We start from the raw sequence: 13,161 nt of genomic DNA, 5'->3' as shown, positions 1-13,161 counted from the left end.
AAAAAGATTGAAAATTCAATTTATGACAAAGGAGGGACATAGCACATAGCCGACAAGAAAAGGAAAATGTTTTGCTGCTAAATTCAGTGACATGGTGCATGTTTATCTTTAGTGCCATTAAGATACCTTTTCTAGTCGTAACGTTCAGATTATAGCTGAAAAACAGGAAACTTGGTGACTCCATGTCATATAGTTGTTGCGGTTAATGCAAAAGACAAAAAAAAAAAGAAAAACTGCTTCGCATGAAAATAATGATGATGATTGGACTTCGACAAAATTATAAACTGAGGCTGGAATGATGTACGTGGTAATTTAGAAATGATGGCGCGCTTATGGAACACGATCGTTTTATCGTTTTGTCAGCAAACTAACTGCTTCCAACCAATGTAACAGGATGAAAAATACGCAAATTATTTTTGAATAGTGGAGTATGGTACTAAAATATCTCTACTAAATAACAGCACCTTCCCGTGTGAAACCTCGAAAAAGAAGAACAAGAGAGAGTATATATCGTTCTCAAATACTTTAAAACATTAGAAAACCGTAATTCCCGAAGACAGTAGAATACGCTCAAGAGGTGTACTCTATGGAGGAAAATGAAGTCTTTACCGTTGACTCATAATGATTTCATACAATGAAAATAACACGATAGACATTTCAGAAAATGTTTTCGCCTAGTAGGAGAATTCTCTTGCAAAAGAACAGCAAAAAAGACTCGGTTGTTTTCAGCAGTGTAAATTTAATGTGTACTGTTTAACAAACTTGGAGAGATTAGCAGCCTTTAATGAAGACCTGTTAAAAACTATTTTTAACGAGACACATTAACCATCCCTTGAACTGAAATACGTGATTACTTATGCCAACTGCGTTGTTACATTGGGTTGGGCTACATTCAAGGTAGGGGACGAACAAAGGAATTAAACGTCCTGTCCGAGTCGATTTGAGGCGTAGTAGTAGCTTAGTTGGGCTGTTAAGGGGAAGGAAAGAGACTGTGGCATTTTCGAACAAACCATCCTCGCAAACATTTTTAGTAATATGAAAAATCTGCAGAAAATCTTAACTTTGGTTACCAGATAGTGATACGAGGATCACTTCTCAAGAATGTCAGTACAGCGGGAATGTTACAGCAAAACGGAGGATGGATTCACCCAGTTTATGTAAAGAGTAAAAAACGCCCTATAAGTGACCATTTGTTAACCTCTGTTTCGTGGAGAATATCAGGAAAAGTAACCAACCGCGCCTACGCATACATTCTGCCCTTCCGCAACTGATGAAACACATCTTATTGGAAAATATAGACATCATGGATCATTAATTGCTTCTACCACAATGCTGATATTTATTTCCCACAAGTAAGATATATTTTACCCACAATCCTTGAACAAGCGCCGCTGCAGGCTAACGTAATATGACGATAACTGCCTTCTGCTGTTGTCCCAGATCCCACATGTTCTTTTGATGTTGCTCCTCTATATTTATTTCTTCTTCGCTAGCAAATTCCTAAGCAATGAAAATGCTTTTTGAAATTACGTTAACAAATTTGTCGTCTATTTAGGCTTTCCCTGGTTTTCATAATTTGAATTATGCGCATTCTGGGTCGTTACTTTGAAAATGGCACGGCTGATTTTTTTCACATCCTTTCCACATCTTTTTCCAGTCTGAGCTTGGGCCCCGTATCTAATGACTTCTTTGATGGAACGTTTCCATTCGGTTTTGGTAAGAGTAAAATCTCCTCTCACATTGGAGAGAAATGCCATTTTAATCAAACGCGTTGCAGCACTTTCTATCTTCTGTGAGATTTTATCTATTTTCTTTCTGAAAATTATAACAAAAATTAGTTTACATGTTCAAAGGAGCGATAATTAGGCATCAGATTTTTACGTTAGTGAATGTATGTCTAAACCCAAATAAAAAAAGATTGCTGTGGCGTGAATTCCTTGTCTTTGCATTGTCTCTGAATTTATTGTTTAGTTGTTGAAATTCACAATACTTTCGTTGTTCCTAACCATAACAGGTTGCTGTGCTTAGTTACCAGGAAAATAAAAAAGTTTAAATTCTGAAGAGATGATTATTTCAAGCATTGTTTCCTATACTGCCAGCGTCTACAAGAGCGACCGCTGCAATACTGGCAGACTTGCGTGGAGAATGGAAGTAGCGACCAGAGTTGGATGGACTGGCAGATGAGTGAATAACACACTATTAGGTACTTCGCAGTAAAGAAAGATGATTCTGCGCGTTTACAATAAGAATATGTTTTAGAACTTCAAGTTTTTGATTATGTACCTGAATCAGATGGCGTACGGGAACAGAAATGGGAGGTGACAGTTTCGATGATGTGGACAAATCAAAAAGAACTGCCATTCGTTTTCGCAGCGTACTTTCTGGACCCTGATGTTTGGTGAGAAACCTGTTTTCTGTAGTTTCCTGATTACTGGATTGAAACAAAATGCACGTAGCACAGTATTCTCTTGTAATCATTTCTCTTCTGATGGTGTAAGACTAGTTGACGTGCACTTCCCATTGGTTGCGCTCCCTCGTCTGAATGAATCCTGCAGGTAACCTTTCTCGCCAAAACAGCAATATAAATTTTGATGAATCACAGGTTAATAGTCAGACTAATACATAAGTGTTCAGGGTTATATCAGACGACACATTTTTCCATTGCTTAATACAATAAAATAGTTTGTGCGAAGCAGTTCTGGTGTTAGGTGGGCGAGGCGATTGTCAGCTTGGAAGAAAACTAGGAAAAAACCACTTCGACTAGGACCACGTACAGTGAAGTACTCTGCAGTGCAAGTCAACCTTAGCGTTATTCGCGGTTTCAGTTTTAACGTAATAAGAAACCAAAATGGCAATTAATCCGAAGTACGCCAACGATCACTTTCTGAGACGTTTATCAGTCACCTAAAATACTACATGCTTCACATGGAGTTATTGATATTCAGTTTTAAAAAAGGCTACTAGGATGCCGTGAAGCAAATAAATATATACATACCTTGTCAATCCAGCAATACATACTGAATTCCTACATGCGAAACTATTAACTGATATGATGAATTACCTTTTGGTACACTACTGATTTCCACTCACTTAAGCGTTGGCTTCGCTGTGGGCCTTTCTGGGTGATGAACTAAACGATGTAAAAGTCTTCATTCAAGAACGCTCTATATCACTGAGCGGCTTCATGTGGTTTCTGAAGCACTCCTATCTGGAGTACGAAGTTTGCTGTGTCACACGACTCAGCAGTCGAGGTGTCCTTATCATCGAGTGATCAGTAGCAGTGTTCTTCTCCCAAGTTGATCTCTGTGTCCTGTGATGTGCAGTGATCATAGGTTCCCGCGTCAGTAGGCGGAATCAGTAATTCTTAAAGAGCAGGTGATTCTGGGTAATGTGAGTACTCATTGCTTATTACGGCCAAGCAGTGAACTGCCGATAACCTACACGGTCTCGAAGTTGGTCTTCCACTGCATTGGGTACCCACCATCTCGCAAGTACGAGGCTGAAGACATACGAATCGTGTGACACGTCGAACTATTTCAGTTAGTGCTTTTAAAGTCACAATTTCGCCAATAGAACAGATTTCTCTATTGAATATGTCGTTAGTCTGTAGTGCACTATTAGACTGATTCTTACAAGCACATGTTATGATTGACAACGACGCAACGGCACAAAACATATTTTGTAGGAGGTGTTTGAGAAAAGTAATGAGACTGATTCATAACCACCAAAGTTTTCATTTTTTTCAAACAAAGTTTTGCTCGCTTCAAAGCAGTCCCTTCTGCAGCTATACACCGGTAGAGTCGTTGTTCATAGCCTTGGTAGAAGCGCTGGAATACTTCAACTGGTAGAGCTTTTAAAACGTCCGTCACATTTTTGAATGTTTTCCAGAGTCCCACAATGATGGCCTTTTAAGATATCTTCAGTTTCGGAAAAAGGAAAAAGTCAACAGGATTCAGGTGTGTAGTGCGCCTTTGGAACAACAGGAATGCCTTTTGAGGTGAAAACTTCCGTGACAAAACTAGCCGTGTGAGATGGGGCATGCAGCATCCACTTGTCTACAATGTCTGGTCTCACTCGATTCATCCTTTTCTCTAGTCTTTCAAGGACGCCTTTGTAAAACAGTTTGTCCTGGAGGTCTGATTCCGCAAGAGCACGTACAAGTTCCACGGTTTCGTTGGTTTTTGAAGTTGGAGTTCTCTCTTAGAAAGGTTCATCTTGAACGTGTTCTCGGCCTTCAAAACATTATCTGTACCAGTGACAAACTTGTGCTCTTTATGAAGAATGTTCTACACAGGGCTGTTTCAACTATGCAAAGTCCGCACTCGCGGATTCCCCAAGCTTAGCACAACACTTGATGGCACAACGTTGTCCTACATTCTGTTGTACCATTTTCGGAACACACAATAAAAACACAACTTCACAGATGGTGCTCTCAAAACACACGTGATGGGTGTACAGGGCACAAACTCAGACTGAATATCTGGAAGGGATGAACTCGCTGGTCTACACAAGTAGAAGAACGTAGCGTTGCCAGATCGCTCGCAGTGTTATCAAACTCATTACTTTTCTGACACACCTCGTATATAATCGCAGAAATACTAGGTAATGGCGGATGCCAGAAGACGTAACTAAAGTTGTTCGGCCATCGCGCTCTACCGATATCGATATTTTACTTTTCGGTGTTTATGAATTTTTCATTTCCTGGCTGGCCGATGTGGCCGAGAAGCTCTAGGCGCTTCAGTCTGGAACCGCGCGACCGCTGCGGTAGCAAATTCGAATCCTGCCTTGGAAATGGATGTGTGTGACGTCCTTAGGTTAGTTAAGTTTTAAGTAGTTGTAAGTTCTAGGGGACTGATGACCTCAGAAGTTAAGTCCCATAGTGCTCAGAGCCATTTGAGCCATTTTTTCATTTCCTACTTAAGAGGTAGACCGGCTCGGCTTGTGCCTCTACTCGTTGTGGCGGCTGCAGGAGGCTTGACGGTAAACAGGTCAGCAACTCTTTTATTGACAAACAACTTCCAAGGTGAGGCAGGGGTCACAGGTCACACCTGACCAGCGAAGCATATCTGCGATTATGGTGGCCGGGGCAATGGCCGTTCACTATTGTAAGAAAATAAAACACCTACTGCCATCCTTACGTTGTCATGTATTTTGTAGCTGTAGCTACCAGATTCCGCGCTTTGATGCACCATCTTCAGGCCTTAGCTGATGCTGAAGGTATTATCACAATCCATATATATGATGCGTCAGTGGCCAGCAACTGTTTTATGCAGACTACCTGTAACTGTGGTGTCATCTTTCCTACCATCAACTGTCAACAGTTGAGGGTTGGAAAGACGACGTCACGGTTACAGGTTGTCAGCGTAAAATTGTTGTTGGCCACTGAGGCATCGTATATGTGGACCATGATAATCCCTTCAGCATCAGCTAAGGCCTGAAGATGGTGCATCAAAGCGCGGAATATGGTAGCTACAGCTACAAAATACATGACAACGTAAGGATGGCAGTAGGTGTTTCATTTTCTTACATCCAGATTTAGGTTCCTTAAAATCGCCTCAGGAGAAAACGTCACGGTCGACTTCCTTCCGTGTCTTTCCCCAATCTGACATTGTGCCTCGTCCCATCGTCGACGCGATGTTAAATCCAAATATTGCTTCCTTCTGTTTCAAGAACCAGTACGGAATGCTTCCTTTCAGCGGAATTCCATTGACATTTCAATTGTTGTATTGTCATGTGTAAACTTTTCATTCTTTATCCCTCAAGGGGGAGGGAGCTGTTCGACTTCTGACTGTCCTAGTTAAATTTTTTTTTTGCAGTCAGTACCAGACGAGTAGGTAAATTGGGAAGAAGAATTCCTAATTGCAGATTAATTTCAGATAGTAGTGTCAGAAGTAAAATTAGCCATTTCTTGCAACTGTAACAAATGAATGAGCTGTTTCACTAAGACTGATGTAAGAATACGGGAGAAACGGTCAGTATTTGAATGGGTGCTTGTTTTGAGTGAAAGCTATAAAAAAACTCACAAAGGTAAATTAATACTTTAAGTGAGTAAAAGTATGTACAGTAGGGTCGCACTAATTTTTAAGTTTCTGCTGCCCTTTAGTTATATCAATCGAAAGGAACGCGATTTTTGCAAGTTCTGTTCCGTAGGGAGAAGGAAAGCTGTTTCCCTAGGTCTTACATTGAAAAAAAACTCATGAAAGTCTCATTTACGTGATATCTCAAATGATATTACACTGCTCACCAAATAAATTTGAACTTAATTATTAAATTTATTGTATTAACTTCAATAATTCAATTCATAACACCACTACACAAAATTTTGGAGAGATAAAAATGGTGACAAAATTTTCTTCTACAATTCCTGATTAATTTTTACGCTCTGGAAACTTATGGCTATACTCCCATGTAACGTGAAGCACATAGTGCTTCTGTTTTCCGTGTTTTGTAAATAACTTATTGTAGTTCATGAACTTGACGCCTGTTCCTGCTGGATTATTTACAATTTTCAGTTTATAGACCTAGAGCATTGATGAAATCTTCATTTTCGTGCCACCGTGAATCTGTCTACGAACTGACTCAAGGCAGATTTCGTAAAGAAAGTTCTTGCTTTTTTTTTTTTTAAACAAATCGTTCTATCCCATTATTGGCGATATCTGGGATTTGACTGAATCCTATTTGAAACCTTTTATTATTCCCTTCTCATGGTTGGATCGGTGCATTGATCATTTTCATTTTTGAATCAAAAGACTAATTAGGATCAAAGATTGTGGTGGCGATAGGTTCATGAGACAAATACCAGAAATGATTTTTGAGTTTTGGGCTACATCAAAAATATCTCAATCGAGATTCTTTATCCATAAAATCTTAAGAGAACGCTGAATCCATTTACGATGCTTTACCTGCAGAAGGCGCAGAGAACCACGTTTCGACATACACGTTGACGAGGAAAATACAAATATACCAAACTGTATTCTAGTCTTGTGGTAAAATTCAAATCATCGTCGAACACAAAGATTTTCTAGCAATAGGTGGATTTTGTCATCCATCTCGCATGACTGAGCACGGAAAAATACTCCACGAGATAATGCTTCACCAAGAAAGATCACATAAAACCTTAAATTTCCCTACATCCTCTCTTGGATGTGTTCTTTCAAAGCAAAAATCGAGTATTCTGAAAACATAGACTATATCCCGTAGTTCCATGACTTTTCTGTACAAAGTTCTCGTTTGGAATTTATTAACGTCAATTCCACACCAAGTATGTCAATTATTTTAAAGATAGTATACGTTAGGGTTATGTTTCTGCAGTTGACCTTCGCCTCAGTTGAATGCAGGAGATCTATGCCTGGATAGTTTTTAATCAAAACCTAGGCATCTCAGAAAGTGTCCATATCTGATATTGTTGTTTCAAAACAAGACCCACGCAGTGAGAGTTTCTTAGACAACTGTAGGCTGTTTATTTCCAACCGCAGATCGCAAGACTGGAGTTTCGAGAGGTTTCTCAGCATCACAATTTTAAACAACCACAGGAAATCTTACTACCGTGGCGTTATATTTTAACGCTAGTAGTAACTTACAATCGTAGTGGGAGGTAGCAACCTGCATTTGATTCCTGATTTGAGTAGCGTATTTCTAACGGAGTTTCTTTCGGAACTTGTAAAGAGAACTACTGCTGACTCCAACATCTTATCTTACTGACTCCATATCTTGAACAGGCGCTTCTATTGAAGCTGTCAGGATGATAACCGCTTTCCTTTGGCAGTCTGCAGGAAGCTCGGGAGTCATTACTAATTGTCAACCTTTTCTCTTTTTTACTTGTGGCGATGGATTTTTGTGACAGCATTATTAATCGATGTACTTCGAGCTTCCTCGAATAGGGGTAACTGTAATTCAACACTGCCTGACGTCACCAATTCGGCGAGTTCATATGAGAATAATGAAAAGAAAGATCTGAATGATAATAAGTTAAGCAGTCGAGCTACGAGTGACAGAATTAGCGCTGAATGAGTAGTGCATTTTTATCTTTTCAAATATAGGAGGGGCATTCGATAATTAATGCAACACATTTTTTCTCGCCCAGTTTCGGATGAAAAAATGCGTGACTTGTTGTGAGACGTCGTGGAACACTCTTGCTTCCGTATCTCTAGTTCCGATTGGTGGAAGCGCTGTAAGTAGCCTTCAAAATGCTATCTATAATGGAGGTGCGTTCCAAGCAGAGAGCTGTCATTGAGTTTGTTTTGGTGGAAAACCAGAGCGCCGCATATATTCTTGGGCACTTGTAGAATGTCTAGGGAGACCGTACAGTGAACATAAGAATAGTGAGTCGTTGGATGAGGTGTCTATCATCATGGCAACAAGGGCGCGCAAATCTGTCCGACCCCCCTCGTGCCGGCCGGCTACACACAGCTGTGACTCCTGCAGTGTTGAAACGTGCGGACGCTTACATTCATGGCGATCGACGGATCACAATCAAACATCTCACTGCACATCTCGACGTCTCTGTTGGTAGTGCTGATCCTCGTCCAAAAGTTGAGGCACTCAAAGATCTCATCGTCGCCTGACAGAAGGAACATAAATAGGAACAAACGACCATCTTTTCGGAACTGCTTGAGCGTTAAGAGGCTGATCGTGACAAATTTTTGCCGAACAGAGTCACAGGCGATGAAACATGAGTTAATCATTTGCAATTGGAAACAAAAGAGCAATTCATTGAGTGGCACCACATCACCTCTCCTGCGAAGAAAAGCTTCAAAACCCCATCCTCAGCCAGTCAAGTCACGGCGACGGTTTTCTGGAACTCTCAAGGGGTTATTCTGTGTAAAGTCCTCCCTCACAGCGCGACGATCAACTCTGAAGGGTAGCCTGCTACACTCAGGAAACTGAAGAAACGACTTCAACGTGATCGTCACCACAAACATGCTAACGAACTTCTTCTCCATAACAACGCAAGGCCTCACCAAAGTCTACGTGACCGAGAGTAGCTCACACAACTTCATTGGACAATTCTTCCTTATCTACCCTACAGCCTGGATCTGACAAACTTCCGACCTCCAACCACTTGACTTACGCAGCTGCTGAATTTGGTATTCGCTTCGCTCTCGCGTCTGCCCAACTGCCTCTACTCGCTCAGGTGTACGTCTATCTATTACCTGGTAATCTGTTCCACGTATGAACTCTGGCGAACTATTCAGTCTCTGGTTGATCATGAACGGTTTGTATTCTACAGTGGTAACGACATTTAAAGCATTAGTTTTTTCTACCAGTTTCACTTCGTTTATCAACGTCTGATGATCTTCTATCACGTTTATGTTGTTGGTTCCATTGTTGATACAAAGTTTCTAGTTTAGGTATGCTGTTTGACGTCTTCCGTGTCGATATTCATGCTTTTCTGGAAAAAGCATTACGCCTCGCCCACCTAAGGTTGAAATTTGACGCACAGTTAATTTACAAACGTGCAAATTGCAAAATAAAACATTTTAGTTTGGTGGATCCCAGTTTGCTTTTAGTAGTTACATGAGGGTAACGCCGGAGTAAATAAATTTTATTGTGCAAACGACGATTGCCTTCTGTAGAAAGTGAAAGATTACTGGGGTAGTCTGGGGTCCAGCAGTGAAAATGAACTGCTTGACTCGCCCTGTTCTGTCTTCACACGTCTTCGGGTCACTGACCAGCACCGTCAACTAATTATTGGTGGCAAGAGAAAGCATTCATTTTAAGACAGTAAGGTAAAAGAAACTGCATCTCTTGAGTAACGGATGAATTGGTCATCCAGAAACAATTTTTGCGAAGATGGAATTTTTTTAATGGATTTTTCGATTGTGAAGGCCTACGGACCTTCGAATAACGACGAAAGTAATGAGCAATAGCTGAGAGTACAGCAAGAAACTTAACATCAGAACTGGTGATCACAAAGTAGGTGAAGTAAATGTATGACGACCCTCCCCCCCCCCCCCCCCCCCCCAGCCAGGATTTCCTCTCCTGTGTCAGCCTCTTCATTACAGCGTAGCACCTGAAACTTACGTCCTTAACTGTTTGCTGAAAGTATTCCAATCTATGTCTCCCTCCACAGTTTTTATCCTCTACCGCTCCCTCTGGTACAATAGAAGGTATTCCCTCATGTCGTAACAGACGAGCTGTCGTACTGTCCCTTGTTCTTGTCAGCGTTTTCCACATATACCTTTCCTCGCTGATTCTACGAAGAACCTCCCCATTCCTTACCTTATCAGTCCACCTAATTTTTAGCCTACTTCTGTAGCAACATATCACAAAATGCTTGTGTTCTCTTCTGGTTTCCCCAGAGCCCATGTTTCACTACCATGCAACACTGTGTCTTCTCTTGGCGAGGAACGCCTTTTTCCGAATGCTAGCCTGCTTTTTATGTCGTCCTTGCTCCGTCCGTCATGGGTTACTTTGCTACCTCCATAGCAGAATTCCTTAACTTCATCTATTTCGTGATCCTCAGTTCTGATGTTCAGTTTCTCGTTGTTCTCATTTCTGCTACTTCTCATTGCTACGTCTTTCTTTGATTTGCTCTCAGTCCATAACCTGCAAGCATTAGACTGTTCATTCCATTCAACATACCCTTAATTCTTCTTCACTTTCAGTCAGGAAGCAATGTCATCAGCGAATGCTATCACTGATATCCTTCACCCTTCATTTTCATTCCATTCTTGAACGTTTCTTTTACTTCCGCCATTGCTTCTTCGGTGTACAGGTTGCACTGTAGTGGCGAAAACCTAGAACTCCTTCTTACAACCTTTTCAATCCGAGCACTTCGCTCTTGGTCCTACACGCTTGCTGTTCCCTTTTGGTTCTTGTACATACCATATATTGCCCGTCTTTCCATATAGCTTCCCAATTTTTCTCAGAACATCTAGCACCATTTCACATTCTCGAATGGTTTTTGCAGGTCGACAAATCCCATGAACGTGTCTTGGTTCTACTTCAGTCTTGCTTCCATTTTCAATCGCAACGTGAGAACTGCCTCCATGGTGCCTTTACCTTTCCTAAAGTCCAACTGATCGTCGTCTATCATATTGTCAGTTTTTTTATACTACCTAGGCAGCAAAATAACCAATAATGCAGCCGGCCAGTGTGGCCGAGCGGTTCTAGGCGCTTCAGTCCCGAACCGCGCGACCCCACGCTCGCAGGTTCGAATCCTGCCTCGGGCATGGATGTGTGTGATGTCTTTAGGTTAGTTTGGTTTAAGTAGTTCTAAGTTTTAGGGGACTGATGACCTCAGATATTAAGTCCCATAGTGCTCAAAGCCATTTGAACCATTTGAACCAATAACGCACGGAGCAAGGTGTGCATAAAAAGCAGACCAGCGCTCGCAATAAGGGAATTCTTGACCAAGATAAATCTAATAGTATCAAACATAGGCCACTAATTTGAAAATTTAATCGAGAGTGTTATCCGCACAATCGGCGACGACAGGAATATACGGAAAACACTGACAATAGGAATGGGCAGGATGATAGGACATCGGTTAAGACATTACGGAATACCTTCCATGGAAACAGAGGGATCTCTAGAACTGCAGAGAAACACAGAGATTGGAATATATCCAGCAAATAATAAAGGGCAGGTTGCAAGTGTTACTCTTAGCTGAAGATTTGACACTGGACAGAAATTCGCGGTGCCCGCATCAAACCGGTTAGAAGACTGATGATTCAAAAAAGGGGACGCACAGTCGCTTTATCCTGTTGATTCAGATTTTACATACCTCGTTATTATATGAATCCGGGAGGGGTGGGGGTAATTTAAGAAGAAACATTTCAAAAAATGCGAAATAAGCACCACCGTAATGTGCTTCCGTTGTTTTGACCCAGCGACAAAACCAAGGTTTTGGCGGAACGGTGAGCGTCAGTTGGACTGGTCGGCCACAGAATTCCTGCTGCTCACCCTCTCCGCGTAATTGGATTCTTCTTGCACCGCAGCGCCGCGTGGGTCCCCAAAGCGTATCAGCCGCCGTGTCTCGGCCATTCTTCTTTCCCCTCCGCCCCCGCACCCTCCACAATCTTCGCGGCATCGTTAAAGCCTCGTGCCGGCGCCGACGGCCAATATGTTTGACGGCGCGTTTTATGGCCGCAGTTACGCCCACGATTCCACAGCCATTCCGTCTCACCCTCTCCGCTCTTCCCTTGCCTGGTCTTATGCGACGCTGAAGAGCGGGGAATCTTCACCGACTTAAACGGATTTCCGACACCACAGAGTAATCTCATACTCTACTGTCAGTTCTCTGGAATTACTCTTTGCATTATCACAAAACAGGATCTTTTATTTCACGTCCTAAATTTTCCCATTTGGCGACGCCAGACTCGAATTTCATTTGGGTAAGGGGACGCGCGCCATTTCTCGCTTTTCTTTGTCTGGCAAAATTACTCTGAGAGGCAGTGTGTAACTCTCATTACGCGCTCGGCAGCATGCGCGGTGCTAAGGTACCATTGCGGATGCTCAAAACAAGCTTGGTGAGCTCCTTCATTAGACTACCGCATACAGTACGCTGGATATTCGCAATGGGCAGACTATGTTGACACACTGCTTATATCACCATTTTTTGTGTCTCCTCTATTTTCTAAACGTAATAAACGAAATAAGACTGTATTGATTTTGGATTTCGAGCAGACAGCGTACGTAAAAAAATGACGAACCACACATGTAGCAATAATTCGTTTGTCAGATTTCTGTAATTAATGTGTGAGAAATAAGAGCAAGTGGATTGAAACTCCCTTTCTCTTTATGTATTACTACTTGTTTTGTTGATTACAAGGCCTTGTTTAGAGGTACTAGACAGACCTCCGGACAAAGGAAATGGGGAACCCTGTGAAATCACTGATTATGTTGATATCTAGAGAAAACTAATGTACCGGTTTGATACATTTAGTAAGTTTTCTCTGTCTTTTGACATGTAGTAAAAGGTCGTTTCACGGAGAAATTTATTTCAAATTCTACCTCGATCTTCAAATCAGAGTGCGTATTTTGAAAAGGAAATAGTGAAGTGGTTGTTAGATTCCACAGATGAGTAGAATATTTACCTTTCGTCTGAATAGAGCAATAGTTTAATTAGACGATTTAGAAAACATATGTGGAACAAGAAGTAGTTCAGAAAGGTTACTAATATTTCCACCGAGCTGTCTTTCGTGTTGTATACGTTAC

Source organism: Schistocerca gregaria, chromosome 1, assembly GCF_023897955.1.
Source record: "Schistocerca gregaria isolate iqSchGreg1 chromosome 1, iqSchGreg1.2, whole genome shotgun sequence".
NCBI classification, from domain to species: Eukaryota; Metazoa; Arthropoda; class Insecta; order Orthoptera; family Acrididae; genus Schistocerca; species Schistocerca gregaria.
The sequence above is the reverse complement of the archived record's forward strand: the minus strand, read 5'-3'. Positions refer to the sequence as shown.